Source organism: Apodemus sylvaticus, chromosome 23, assembly GCF_947179515.1.
Source record: "Apodemus sylvaticus chromosome 23, mApoSyl1.1, whole genome shotgun sequence".
Lineage (NCBI taxonomy): Eukaryota > Metazoa > Chordata > Mammalia > Rodentia > Muridae > Apodemus > Apodemus sylvaticus.
Genome location: NC_067494.1, coordinates 32,996,801 through 33,008,133, shown reverse-complemented (window position 1 = coordinate 33,008,133; position 11,333 = coordinate 32,996,801). Strand labels below are relative to the sequence as shown.

The window sequence follows — 11,333 nt, the reverse complement described above, 5'->3', positions numbered from 1 at the left end:
TGTCTGTGCCTTCGTGTCTGTTCATGTGTTATGTGTGCACATGTGTGATTATATATGTGTGTTTGTGCACATATACATACAAACATATAGGCATGTGCATGGTGTGTGTGTGTCTGTGTGTATATGTGTGTGTGTGTGTATGTTTGTGTGTGTGTGTATGATGTTTGCCAACATATATTACACTAGGAGTACCCTCTAGTCTGCCTCCAATCAGAATCCTCAGTCCTATCACTCTGGTCATTCTCCTGGCCTTCTAGGTTTTTCTCCTGCCTCTCCACATATATGATTCTGTCTCCCTTTTCCCCTCCCACTCCTCTCTCCTAATCAGGTCTCTACCTCTCCCTGCTTCTGGTGATTATTTGGTAAAATCATGGTATGCTTTGTGGATTTCCCTGTCATCCTTTTCCAGGGGTCATGCTATTCTTTTCCTTATTGTTACATTTTAGTTTATGCGCTGCTGAAGCAAGTACCACATCCTGATTTTATGGAGGTATTTTCTGAATTGAACCTCCCTTCTCTCAAATAACTGTAGCTTCTTTCTAGTCAGCCTAAAGCTATCCAGCACACCAAGCTTAGGGAATGAGTACCACTAAGTAAGAGTATTTGCTGTAGCTTTGGGTCACAACTTTGTCAGGTTGAAAAGCCCATGCAGGCACCATTGCAAGCTCTTTCATGTACATCCTTAACTTTATGACTAACTCTTAGGGATGTGCAATTTTCACTTTAGAATTGAAAGAAGGGTTTTGCTGAATTTTTCCAACCTAATTGCCCAGTAAAAGAAATCTCAAGTCAAACAGTATCACTACAAGCTGTAAGCTTATATTGGGAGGATCTCCCAGTAAACTACTCTATTCCCATCTACATCATCCCATATCACTTGGGGTTTCTCCAGGACAGGAGCTTCTCTTCCTTGTCTTTGACAATCCTCCATAGTTCCTCCCCCTTCCTCATTGATCCTTTTCTCCTCCCAGTAACTCTCAGGTCCTCCTCCTTCCTCCTACCCAATCATTGGCTCTAGCCTTTAATTGAAAAGTTAAGTGGGGAGAAGGTTCACAAGGCACATGTGTGCATGATTAACTACACCTCTGCATCCCCTCCCAGGAGTTTAATTAGCATCGAAATACAAGCCCTGGGCTCTCCACAAGTTAGTTGCTCTGGGAACCAATTGAACCAGAACACAAAAGTCAGAGGAAGCATTAAGTGCTTCCATTTGGATGAATGGAGTTATGATAGTAGAGCAGGCCTATCAGACTTCAGGAGGGACTAAAATGTACCCATTACTTTTATTCCAGGGAATGTTCTGGTTACAGAGTTGAGAGCATTCCCCCGGTATATATTTCTTGGCCTATACATAGTCCTTGCCTTGTGACTGATTGTCAGTTGACCTGGCTAGGGCCCTTTAGTTGTAATCTGCAATGGTTTGCTTCTATATGTTCAGGGACTGAAGCATGGAAAGCAATGCCATCACAGCACGGGGGTAGGGTTACCATTGAAGAGGAGCCAATCCTTATATGTGGGATCATTATGGGTAACATTCAAAACCTCAAACTCACGAGACTGTTTTATTACCAGAAAGATTCACTGACTGAGGCTGAGGCACCTGCTCAGTTAGAGCTCTAGGTTACTGTGCAGAAAACACTGGGCTCAATCTGATCCCTAGCACAGTGCAAACCACGCTTCAACATGCACACCTGTAATCCCAGCCCTCCACAAAATTCATTTTCTAGGCTAGCCTGGGATACATGTGACCCTGTCTCAAAAAATAAAGACAATGATTAAAGAAAGGGGGGTGGCTCACATAGCCCATGATGATGCCTGATGGATAAATGGACAAATTTGAATAAACCCTTTTTCCTTTTCTAACTGGTCCAAATTGGTCAAGGTTTCTTTTGTTTATTACCATTCAGGAAGGCTGAGATGTAGCCACTTAGAAGCACAGCTGTACCTAGCATGCTCAAAGCACTGGGTTCACCCTAGCATGAAAAAAATGGTGACAGAAACCTGTCCATACTCTATGCTCAACAGGCCCAGCCTAGCATGGAGAATGGGGGCCTTCCTGGTCAATTGATTTTTTTTTCTCCTTTCTCCCTGGTAGCAGGAAGATTCACTCACACAGGCCCCAGCCCTCTCCACCTCTGTGAAAGGCATAGCATGAAGATGTCTCCTGATCTTGTTGAAGCTTTTCATCTTCCCACCCTGTTGGATGTTACCTAGCAAGTGGCAAGTCTCCATGTCAGGAGAGAACTCTAGCTCTTAGGCCTGTGAGCTCCAGAGGCAAGCACAGAGTAAGACCCCCCCAAAAACTGAGGGTGCCCCAGCGCTCCACACCCCGGAAGGCGACACCCAAATCACTCACGAGAAATGGTCTCGATGCAATAACATGAGGATTTCTTACAGCCGTACATATCTCAGGGTTAGAGGACTGTGGATCATTGGTGCCGAATTGCAACAGCTTTTATAAGTTTACGACAAAGCCCGTGAGTGACAAACCAATCATTTATTACCATGGAGACCCCGAGAAATGCGAGCCAATCGATTTCTACCACTCCATAGTTTTTAGGCCAATCAGTTTAAATTATCGGAGCTAGTGGACCAATTAGTTTCCTATTTTCTTGAATGTCTATAGCTGTGTGAACTCCTGCATAGGGGTAATGGCTTAAGTATACAGAAGCAAAATAAGCTTAGCCCATTTCCAGTTACCTTATGGGGCTACGATCACCTATTCAAGGCCTTTCTGCTAGGTCTAAACAAAGTGCAGGCTCTGGAATGTGACCTTTTACCTAGTTTCTAACATAGTGAAATAGCATTTTAAACTTCTGACTTCTTGGGGTCATTGGAGTTAGGCTGTATTTTCTATCCTTTCAATAGCACTCTAGTTTGCAGCTGTCTTCAACTGTGTTTTTAATCTGAGCCTACCCCACTTCCCCTGTGATGGAGGGGGATGTCCATAAATGTGCTCTAAGGAGTGGGTCTCCCACTTGTAAAATGAGGGTGCATGGGGGAGACCTTGGATTTCTGTCCATCTGTAATTCTAAGACCTAACTGGTTATAAAGTCAGGCTTTTAATTTTAATTTTAAAAAATATCAGGGGTAGGAGCTATGCTGTGCTTCTCATACCATTAATGCGGGAGCTAGGCATACAAAGGCAAGAGAATCTGTGTGAGTTCAAGGCCAGTCAGCCATGAGACTCAGTCAAAAAAAATTTGGTGGGGGTGGGGCTGGAAAGGACAGTGGCCTGACTTCCCAGACAAGTGTCCTGTGTCAGAAGCAAACCTGCTCTTAGCAATGAGTGCTTGCCTATCAGATCTGGTTTGATTCCTGCCTGCTGGTCCAAAGAGTCTCTCTAAGTTTAGTCTTTTCTTCTATCAGGGTCCCAGTGCATACATTAATAAAGCTTTTAAACAAACAAACAAACAAACAAACAAGTCTAGTCCATCTGAATCTCCTCCCACCTTAAATAATCCCTTTCAGCCCTCCAGCATGGCTGCCAGGCTAGAGTTCCTGTTGCCTCTCCTGAATGATGAAACCCCTGATTGGCTATTGCATTTGGGCTTTTCCAAAGACCTAGGTCCTGGGTTCCACTGAATTGAATTCTCCTGCCTCTCCCACCCACTGCTTTTTTCCACTGAAACAAAACATGAGAGGAACTCAAGTCCCTGCGGATGCCTGGGGCTCTGCTTCAGAGGGTTTGGGAGGCACTGGCCCAGCAGTGTTCTGACCCCTAGGGCCTGCAGGTGAGTCACTGTGTCCATTTGATGTGAACCCTTCTTCCATGACCATGGCCCAGGAGCAATGAATCAGAGTCTGTGAACTCTAACTCCTACAAAAAGCCTCTGGAAGAGGACAACCTGTCATTGGCAAGCACTGATGTTCTTTGAAGCCACACCCTGCTTCCCTGGGACTGTAGAGTAACAGGAACACTGATGAGGAGACCCAGAGCAGATGGTTCTGTGTGGTCTTTGGACCAGTTACCAGAAGTGCATCGCATGTTGCCAGCAAAGAAGGCCTAGGAGCTGCTTCTTGCTGGTTCTAGTGATCACACCAGGCAGGAAGTAGGTGAGAGAGTGTTCTAAGGGACAGGTCAGTGGTTGGCACCCGTTCTCTCACCCTTCAAGAGGTAGAGAGGTAGAGTGCTCTTATCTGCAATCTTGTCTGACCACACTAGTTGGAGAGTGTCCCTCCAGGTGTGCACAGCAGGAAGCGACCTTGGCTGTTGGGCCCCCAGAGCCTTAGATCCTGTACAATGCCCACACTGATGCCAAATCCTTGTCCCTCTTGTCTTTCAACAGCTTCTGTGCTCCTTCATCCAAACCTCAGCAGTCAGCATCCTGGCACCTCACCCAGCCATGCTTAGGCTTTGGGATCCTTTCTAGTCCTCCTCTTCCTCTTGGTTCTGATCCTGACTCCACTCCCTGATATGCCTGGGGCTTTGGGAGCATGGAGAGCTGGGACTGTGAGTCCCTGGACAGCAGCAACAGTGACTTGGGGCCAGAAGAAGGTGAGCACTGAACCAGCTCCCAATTGAACTCGGGGTGGGGTGGTTTGGGGTGGGGTGGGGTGGTTTGGGGTGGGGTGGGGTGGGAGAATGATGCGAGCTGAACCTGGTCAAAGCCACCTTGGCTTCCCATCCCAGCAAGAAAAACCAGATTACCCCAGGGTAGAAGGCAAGAGTGTGGGGCAGAAACTGAGGCACAGAGAGGGAAGGAACACTGCTTGCTTAGCAAATCTGCACCTCCCCTGCCTGTCCAGCTCCTGTGGAAGGCGCTCTAACACCCTGTGTTCCCTGTGTTCTCTCTTCCAGACTCCTCATCCCTGGATGGGGTGTCCCTGCCCCTTGATGTAATTTTCAAATCAGCAATGAGTTCATTGCTAATTTCAAAGATGAAGGGACACTCAGAGGCTTGCGTTCATCTCTTGGGTCTGCTAAAATTTGAAAACAAAAAGTGCATCTCCTGACCCAGGTAAGAATCACCTGGATGACCTGAATAATTGTGAGAATTTGAGATTTGATTTTACACAAACAACAAGCAAACAAACACTGGGTCGGCAGGGGAGATGCCCTGGTGACTCAGAGCACTGGGCAACCTTGCAGAGGACCCATCTGATGCTCCCTGTCATCTGCACCTCCAGTTCCAGGCTCTGACTCTCTTGGCCACCATGGGCACCTGGCATGCACAGAGTGCACACACATACATTAATAAACAAAAGACCCATACACATAACAATAAATACCAAGAATAAACTATTCTGTGGGCTTTTCTAATGTGTTAAATAAAATGATGGGATGTTTCCCTTTAAGATTTTTTTGAAAAATAAACATCAAAAGTAATGTTCTGGAAATGAGTCTGCAATATGCAGGTGAAATGATAACCATGTAAGATAATCAATGTGCTTTTTATTTTTTTATTATTTTCTATATTTTTGTTTACATTCAAAAGGATTATCCCTTTCCCAGTTCCCCCCTCCCCATAAGCCCCATAATCTCTCTTCCCTCCGCCCTTTCCCATCAACCCCCTCCCACTTCTCTGTCCTGGTAATCCCCTACAAGGCTGGATCAAGCCTTTCCAGGACCAGGGCCCTCTCCTTCCTTCTTCTTGGGAATCATTTGATATGCAAATTGTGTCTTGGGTATTCAGAGCTTCTGGGCTAATATCCACTCTTCAGTGACTGCATTCCATGTGTATTCTTTTGTGAATGGGTTACCTCACTTAGGATGATATGTTCCTGTTCCAACCATTTGCCTATCAATTTCATGAATTCATTGTTTTTAATTGCTTAGTAGTACTCCATTGTGTAAATATACCACATTTTCTGTATCCATTGCTCCATTGACGGACATCTGGGTTCTTTCCAGCTTCTGGCTATTGTTACAAATAAGGCTGCTATGAGCATAGTGGAGCATGTGTCCTTATTGCATGCCAGGGAATCCTATGGGTATATGCCCAGGAGTGGTATAGCAGGGTCTTCCGGATGTGTCATGTCCAGTTTACTGAGGAACTGCCATACTGATTTCCAGACTGGTTGTACCAGCTTGCAGTCCCACCAGCAGTGGAGGAGTGTTCCTCTTTCTCCACATCCTCACCAACACCTGCTGTCTCTTGAGGTTTTTTTTTTTTTTTTTTTTTTTTTTTTTTTGTTTAATCTTAGCCATTCTGACTGGTGTGAGGTGAAATCTCAGGGTTGTTTTGATTTGTATTTCCTTAATGACTAATGATGTTGAACATTTCTTTAGGTGCTTCTCAGCCATCCAAAGTTCTTCGGGTGAAAATTCTTTGTTTAGCTCTCTACCCCATTTTTAATAAAGTTATTTGGTTTTCTGGGGTCTAATTTCTTGAGTTCTTTGTATATATTGGATATTAGCCCTCTGTCAGATGTAGGGTTGGTGAAGATATTTTCCCAAGTGACCATTGATGTGTGGGTTCATTTCTGGGACTTCAATCCTATTCCATTGATCCACCTGCCTGTCACTGTACCAATACCATGCAGTTTTTAACACTATTGCTCCGTAGTATTGCTTGAAGTCCAGGATACTGATTCCCCTAGAAACTCTTTTACTGTTGAGAATAGTTTTAGCTCTCCTGGGTCTTTTGTTATTCCAGATGAATTTGAGATATGTTCTTTCTAACTTTATGAAGAAATGAGATGGGATTTTGATGGGGATTGCATTGAATCTGTATATTGCTTTAAGCAAGATGGCCATTTTTACAATATTAATCCTACCAATCTGCAAGCATGGAAGATTTTTCCATTTTCTGAGGTCTTCTTCAATTTCCTTCTTCAGACACCTAAAGTTCTTGTCATATAGATCTTTCATTTGTTTGCTTAGAATCACACCAAGATACTTTGTATTGTTTGTGGCTATTGTGAAGGGTGTCATTTCCCTAATATCTTTCTCAGCCTGTTTATCCTTTGAATATAGGAAGGCTATTGATTTGTTTGAGTTGATTTTATAACCAGCCACTTTGCTGAAGTTCTTTATCAGCTGTAGGAGTTCTCTTGTGGTCTTTTTTGGGTCACTTAAGTATACTATCATATCATCTGCAAATAGTGATACTTTGACTTCTTCCTTTCCAATTTTTATCCCTTTGACCTCCTTATGTTGTCTAATTGCTCTAGTACTATATTGCTCAAGATTGCTTAAGTACTAATTGCTCAAGTACTATATTGAAAATTGGAGAGAGAGGGTGGCCTTGTCTAGTCCCTGATTTTAGTGGGATGCTTCAAGTTTCTCTCCATTTAGTTTGATGTTGCCTACTGGTTTGCTGTATATTGCTTTTACTATGTTTTGGTATGGGCCTTGAATTCCTGATCATTCCAAGGCTTTTAGCATGAAAGGATGCTCAATTTTGCCAAAGGCTTTTTAGCATCTAACGAAATGACGATGTGGTTTTTTTTAAGTTTGTTTATGTAGTGGATTGCATTGATAGATTTCCATATACTGAACCATCCATGTATCCCTGGGATGAAGCCTACTTGATCATGGTGAGTGATGGTTTTGATGTGTTTTGCATTCGGTTGGCAAGAATTTTATTGAGTATTTTTGCATCAATGTTCATAAGGGAAATTGGTCTGAAGTTCTCTTTCTTTGTTGGATCTTTTTGTGGTTTTGGTATCAGCGTAATTGTGGCTTTGTAGAACAAGTTGGGTAGTGTTCCTTCTGTTTCTATTTTGTAGAATAGTTTGAAGAGTATTTGTGTTAGGTCTTTGTTAAAAATCTGTTATGAATGAGGGTGTCCTTGCATTTGGAGCATAGATGTTCAGAATTGAGAGTTCTTCTTGGTGGATTTTTCCTTTGACCAGCAAGAAGTGTCCTTCTGTGTCTTTTATGATGACTTTAGGTTAAAAGTCAATTTTATCTGATATTAGAATGGCTACTCTAGCTTGTTTCCTAAGACCAATTGCTTGTAAAATTATCTTCCAGCCTTTTACTCTAAGGTAGTTTTTGTCTTTGACATTTAGGTGTGTTTCCTGTATGCAGCAAGATGTAGGGTCCTATTTCGTTATCTAGTCTGTTAGTCTATGTCTTTTTATTGGGGAGTTGAGTCCGTTGACGTTAAGGGATATTAAAAAGTAGTGATTATTACTTCCTGTCATTTTCAATGTTATTTTTATATTTGCATGGTTATCTTCTTTTTGGGTTTGATGAAAGAAGAAAACTATCTTGCTTTTTCCAGGGTGAAGTTTCCCTCCTTGTATTGGACTTTTCCTCCTATTATTCTTTGTAGAGTTGGGTTTGTAGAAAGATATTGTGTACATTTGGTTTTGTCATGGAATATCTTGGTTTCTCCATCTATTGTGATTGAGAGTTTTGCTGGGTATAGTAGTCTTGGCTGACATTTATGTTCTCTTAGAGTCTGCATGAGATCTGCCCAGGATCTTCTAGCTTTCATGGTCTCTGGTAAGAAGTGTGGTATAATTCTGATAGGTCTTCCTTTATATGTTACTTGCCCTTTTTCTGTTACTGCCTTTAATATTCTTTCTTTGTTTAATAATTTGGGGTTTTGATTATTATGTGATGGGAGGTATTTCTGTTCTGGTCCAGTCTATTTGGAGTTCTATAGGCTTCTTGTATATTCATGGGCATTTCTCTCTTTAGGTCATGTAAGTTTTCTTGCATAAATTTGTTGAAGATATTTGCTGGCCGTTTAAGTTGTAAATCACAAGTCTCATCTATACCTATAATCCTTAGGTTTGGTCTTCTCATTGTGTCCTGGATTTCCTGGAGGTTTTGGGATACAAGCTTCTTGCATTTTTTATTTTCTTTGACTGTTGAGGCAGTCCGTGGTTTCTCTGGTGTCTTCGGCATCTGAGATTCTTTCTTTTATCTCTTGTATTCTGTTGTTGATATTTGATTCTATGGCCCCTGATTTCTTCCCAAAGTTTTCTATCTCCAAAGTTGTCTCTCTTTGCGATTTCTTAGTTGTTTCTACTTCTGGTTTTAGATCCTGGGTGGTTTGGCTCAGTTCCTTCACTTGTTTGTTTGTGTTTTCCTGTAATTCTTTAAGAGATTTTTGTGTTTCCTCTTTCATGACATCTGCCGGTTGACACAATTTCTCCTGCATTTCTTTAAGTGATTTTTGCATGTCCTCTTTATTTGCTTCTATCTGTTGAGCCATATTCTCCTGAATTTCTTCCAGTGATTTCTTTTTTTTGTTTCCATTGTAAGGGCTTCTAACTTATTCATGTTCCCCTGTATTTCCTTAAGAGATTTATTTATGTCCTTCTTGTGTTCCTCTAACAGCATCATGACCAGTGATTTTAAATCCAAATCTTATTTTTCTCGTGTGTTGGGGTATCCAGGACTTCCTGTTGTTGAAGAATTGGATTCAGATGCTGCTATATTGCCCTGATTTCTGTTAGTAACATTCCTACATTTGCCTTTTGCAATCTGGTTATCTCTGGTGTTAGATGGTCTTATTGTCACTGGCTGGTACTTGAACAGCTTAAGAACCTGTAAGGCTATTTCCACACCGCTGGATGACAGGGTTTCCCCTGGTACAGATTGCTGATGTGCTGCCCTACTCTTGGGTGCAGTTGGAACCCTGGTGTGTCTTCCTTCAAGGAATGCTATACTAGGGTTGTCTCTGTGAACCTGGTGCCGCTTGTCTGCTTGTCAGGGAGCAAAGATGGTGGCTGCTTCAGGGATCTTTTCCAAATGCTGATCACTCTGCAGGGCAAATGCCCCCTGAGAGGATTGGGACACAGAAGGCCCACAGAGCTGCCAAGGTCCTGGGTACAGGGAAAAGCTTGACAGACTGAGACCCAAAGGACGTTAGCCTCGGGCTATGTCTGCATACCCAGTGTTGTCTGTTAGATATCTCTGATAATCAATGCTTATATTCAAAGTAAATAAGGCTTCCAGTCAACTATCTTAATGTATACTCTAAAAACAAATGCAAGATAAATAAAAGATAAAAAGGTAAGACAAGAAAATCCAAAAGTAGGAAGCATGGATACACTAGAAAAGAAAACCAGAGAAGGTGAAACAATTCAGAGTCCCTGCCTTCATTAAGACATCCATGGTCAAGGAAGGGTCAGCGGGACCCAAGTCAGCAAACGTGGTGCACCACATGGAGAAAATGAAGGGCAGAGTGCCATGAGCCCTCAACAAATGCAGAAACAGAAAATGATCAAAACTCAGCACACTCTGATGAAATCTGTCAGTGAACTAAGTATGCAAAGCATGTCCACACACATACTTACTCACAAGACTTTATGTAACACAGCTCACAGCATAGGTAACACTGAGGAGCTGAGCCCAGGAAGGTTCACAGCTTGTACTTGACATGGCATTAGAGTCCTAGCTAGAGTCATTGGCCCAGGAAAAAGAATTGAAATGCACCTAGACTGGAAATGAAGAGGTTAGGGAGTCCCTCCTTCTGTATGACATGACAGTAAAGTTAGAAAATGCTGAAGAGCCCTGCAAAGCAAAACCAGGAGTAATAAATCAAATACAGAGTTATAGAATTTAAAAACTCAGCAAGCAAAATATAATTACACTCTAGTGTATTTCCACACACTAATAACCTAAGTTCAGAAAATTAAGAGAGCTGTTTCACTGTCAGTAACATCAAAAAGAATGAAATACTTCCAAATAAACTCAGCTGAGGGACAGAAGGTCTGGTTTTGTAAAGCTGTCAACAAAGGTAAGACATTGCAGGGGAAACATCCTGCCTTCAGTGATTACAAGGAATATTGGTATAATTGTTTGATTGTCTTACTAATCAAAGTCACTGATTGATTGTATGTAATTGCTATTAAATTCCTCATAGTATTCTCCATGGTGGGGGGGGGCACCCATGTTCATACTGAAATATGACGGCCTTCAAAGTGTCAACATGGTTCTTCAGCTTTAGATACTGACTGAGTATGAGTGACTTGTTCATATGTAGATCTGTGCACCACTGTGTTAAGGATGTTTGTGAACTAACAACTGGACCCACAAACCCAATGGCCCATAAGCAACTACATGAAAACAGCTTTGAGCAGTCTAGGAGGAAGCTCAAAGGACAGAGAAGGTGAGAGACTGTTTCAGCAGTGTTTCCACAGGACAGACATGCACCCCAGCCAGGGAGATCCGCCTCATCACCCTGGAGAGACAGATGCTCTGAGTTCCCTGCAGGAAGTTCCCAAGGCAGTGTGTGAGGAGAGTGCACTGCACAGTGGGTCTGTCAGACTCATCAGTGTCTCATCCTGTACAGTCAAGCACTGAGCATCTCAAGTTCTTTACCTGGAATAACCCACCAGTTAGATGGCACCAGTGACTCTTCACCCAACGTTAATCTCTGTCTTATATATTCACTCACCCGACACTCCAACACATACACACACAA

At 42.6% G+C, this 11,333-nt stretch overlaps 2 protein-coding genes and 1 non-coding gene across 8 annotated transcripts in view; 2 read left to right on the top strand and 1 right to left on the bottom strand.

Annotated features, from left to right (window-relative positions):
- LOC127674161 (UL16-binding protein 1-like) overlaps window positions 1-11,333 on the top strand; it is a 564,502-nt gene that overhangs the window by 290,209 nt on the left and 262,960 nt on the right. The window lies entirely within an intron of this gene.
- LOC127674162 (UL16-binding protein 1-like) overlaps window positions 1-11,333 on the top strand; it is a 231,608-nt gene that overhangs the window by 126,157 nt on the left and 94,118 nt on the right. The gene's annotated exons all lie outside the window — the stretch shown is intronic.
- Window positions 365-470, bottom strand: LOC127674282 (U6 spliceosomal RNA). The gene has a single exon (XR_007975333.1). It is a non-coding gene; the product is annotated as a U6 spliceosomal RNA (small nuclear RNA).